The sequence below is a fragment of the Megalobrama amblycephala genome, linkage group LG16, assembly GCF_018812025.1.
Source record: "Megalobrama amblycephala isolate DHTTF-2021 linkage group LG16, ASM1881202v1, whole genome shotgun sequence".
Classification (NCBI taxonomy): Eukaryota; Metazoa; Chordata; class Actinopteri; order Cypriniformes; family Xenocyprididae; genus Megalobrama; species Megalobrama amblycephala.
In genome coordinates this window covers 27,688,482-27,692,392 of record NC_063059.1, presented here as the reverse complement: position 1 = coordinate 27,692,392, position 3,911 = coordinate 27,688,482, and positions in this window count along the sequence as shown.

Genomic DNA, 3,911 nt, shown 5'->3' with positions numbered 1-3,911 from the left:
TCGTAGACATGGTGGTGGTTAAAGATAAAGACTGATTTTGAAGAGTCAAGAGACAGATAAGTACATTCAGCATTTAAAGTAAGATAACCTCAAAAATGGCTACTAGCATAACATATTTTAGATGGTGGTAATGGTTTTTATTTGAAAGTTAAACATTTACATTTTAACCTTTGCGAAAAACAAAGGGTTCTATAAAATAATTTAATATTAAATTCTGTCTAAGTTACAGACTTGTGATTCTGTTGAAAAGATTATTAGTGCAGTAAGAGAGAGAGACTGCTTGAGTGGAGGAAAAGGATGGAGCTCTGTCTGTCTGTTATCAGCCTGCTAAAGCTTAAACAAAGCAATGAGATTAGAACCAAAACAACCCAGCTGACTTTTCTGAAAACAAATTATAGTGAAGAGACATAATTTGAGACTGCATAAGAGTAAAACCTACAGGAAAATGGGAAATTTAAACGTGTTTTTAGAATTAAAACAAAAAGCCAACCTTGACAATGAGCAGGTTCATATTCACGTGTCTAGTGTGTGTGAGGCTGACTGAACTTTATGTTTTGTATGTTTTAGTTTGGGGAAATAATCTGTCCTCAGTGTGTATATGTCATTAACCTCTGGAATGAGTGTTTTATCATTACAGATGGGTTAAGTGAAATGACAAATTTTGACAAGCCGATATTTCGGATTGAATCTTATGAAAAGACGATACAGAACATGGGACGAGCTTTAAGTGGATTGGATATCCAGCTCTGTCTGCTAATGGTAATTATGACTTTTGTCATTTATGATGTTGATTTTAATTATTCTCTGGATTAGTATTTTTAAGAACATTTAAATAAATTGGAATTGTGGAATTGAAAATTGCCGTCCATGGGTTAAAAACCCTTGTCTAAATTTAAACACTGTCTTCTTTGTTTGATCAGAATGATAAATGTAAATGTCATAAGCTTTGACGGCAGAGACAAAGTGACACATTGGCTAAGTCACTAGTAAATTATCCAGAGAAACCCCTCAAATTTATGGAAGGCCGGTGGGCAAACAAAGGAGGAGTGAATATAATTGATAAAAGTTTTATTTATTATTTTTTATTTTTTTATTATTATTTTTTTTATCCATTAAATGGATGCATGACATTAGATGTCTAGAGAAATACAATTTATGTAATAAGGGTTGAAGGTGAAAGAAGCTATCAGGCTGTTTGTGCAACCTAGGGATTTGAGAAAAACAATAATTTGGTTTCTGCAAAACAATAGAGATAAGTGGGACTGAAACAGTAACGATAATATATTTTTAGATCCGCAGACTAACAATTTGATGGGATAGAGTGACAAAATTATAAGCAGTTGAAATTATTGTGATTAAAAAAAAAGAGAAACTGTTTAAAAAACAGCTTTAAAGAAATTGATAATGTCTTATAGTACAAATTTGTATAATTTATACGTGTTATGGAAGAAAATCTGTCCATTTGTGTTTTTGTTTGACAATTTTGGTGCAGTGAGTAATAGTGAAAAAGATCCCTGCCAAAGAAGAGGGTTAAGATTTTGGTCAGCCTATGCAGTTATAATTGACAAGAAACTTGAGTTTAAAACTGACTTTAAAGGAAGTCTTAATTATTATTAAATTATTTTGAATGCTGTACTTTTGACAGTCTCAATACTGTGAAATGTTGTGAAAATTGAGTTTCAGATTAATAATAATTAGGTATTGAGTATTATTAACAGTGAATGTCATGATAAAGATATCAGTCAAGACAAAGAAATTGTTACTCTAACTAAATTTATATGTTTTGATGATTATTTCATTTTGATGAAAGGTTTTTAACGAAATGTTTTAAAATTCAAAGGTTTAGGTTTATGTTTATTTTTATTTATATTGTTTATTTTTTTGTGGGCTATAATGGATCTGTTGTGAAAAGAAATCTTAACAAAATGATTATTAAGTAAAAGTAACAATTCTATGTTTTATTGAAAAGGATAATTGAAATGGTTATGGTCATGTAAATTTGTTTTCTTTTATTTCTATTTTTAAAGGTGTTTAAAAAAGAGATTTAAAAGATGTTCTACAATTAAGGTGGTACATGCTATGTCTATAGACTGTAAACTGAACAATGATTTAAGAAACTTAAAATACTTGGATGGATTAGGTTGGGTCTTAGTTATTTATTTATTTATTTATTGTTGTTGTTTATTTTGAATTAGACCACAATTTTGTTTTTAATATTAAAAATTATCTATAAGGATATAGTGAAATGAGTGGATTTACGATCCATTACCTTGTAATATATAATGAATTGGAAATTATATTTTTCTAAAAACCAGTGTATAGATCCTGGTGTTTATGATTACAGGCAATTTCTGTATTTAGTATCTGAGTAGTGACTGAGGGTCTGGCCCATGCCAGGAATCCAGTAACAGCGCTTGCTCATTTAGCCCGGCTTCCAGAGAATAAATATTTGCTTTGTAGTCAAGGAATTTGATGATAAACCAAATCACAAAGATTGATGTAAAGACGACTATGTGTAAGGACTGAAGGTCAATAATGCACTATGTGCTCTGTAGAATATTCTGTTCTAGTTAAGTCCTTCGAGGGAAAACCTATTGTCTATTTTGTACAATTGTAACCTGCCAGGGGAGCATGGGTGAGCAATGTTAAATTTTGAAGTGGCCTAAATTGTTAAGACCAGACTAGGTGTTTAATGACGTAGTTAGTTGACTCTGTTAGAGTATAATTATTGTGGAAATGTGAACGTACGCAGAGCGGCCTATGAACTCCTTGTGAGACCTGAAGCTGGCTTCTGCTGATGCAACTGCAAACTATTCTTCATTAAATTTTTCTTCAATTTATACATTTTTTTTAAAACTTTGACTCCGGGTCTTTATTCAACATATCTGGTTTCAAGGGTCCTAAACTGTTTATCCCCAACACCAGAATACACCAAAAACAGGGTCAAAACCAGAAGAGAGATCCAAAATACTAATCTAAAATTTGCAGTGGAGATAAACAGAACAAGGTTCAAAATAATCACTAAACCAATACAGGAATGATTGCTCAGAAAGATGAGTGCAATGAGTATGGAAGCCAGACTATTTTTTTTCTCTCCAGAGATAAAGGTAATATTCAGGAAATTAAAGATAATGACATAACAAACGATGCTATAATAATTAACATTTACTTCAGAAATATTTAATATTATGTCTTGAAATATAAATACATATGAAACCTATGACACTGAACATCTGTTTAGGACGAGAAGTAATTATAGCATATAATCTCAGGTAGCAGCATATTTAATTTTTCAAAACAGATTTTAGGTGACTTTCAGTAGTCATGTTTAGTCGTATTGTGTAGGCAGTAGACAGAGAACTTACAAATACAAACAGCAGCTTACAGTATCTCTCCCACTCAGTTTGATGTATTATCAGTTGTCTTGGCCCACTATTTGTCTACACAGAGTTAAAGGTCAGTAGCTGACCATTTCACTGTAGATAAGGATAAGAGTAGGAGTTTGTTTTCAGAAGATCTCATGTACACTTATATGTACTTTAAAGAAGCTGATTTCTTGCATGTTATTGACTACTAAGAACTGAAGTTCATAACGTCTCATGCATCTCTGCAAATAAAATGACTATTTAGAATATTTAAATGCTTGAATATTCCAACATGCAACCTTTAAGTTCAACTCTGAATTATGTGGTCAGGAACATTCATAATGAACTGAATGTTAATTCTAATGTGTGCAAGAGTAAAGCTTTTGTATGTCTTTACTTGAACTGAGCCCACTTGAACTCATCACAAATTAATTTTTGGACAAACCAACAAACTGCATATTAGCACAGGTTTTTGAACTGCATTGCCTACATAGATGAATCATTAATCAGATGATCAATACAAATGTTTTGAAGGACCTCCTTTAG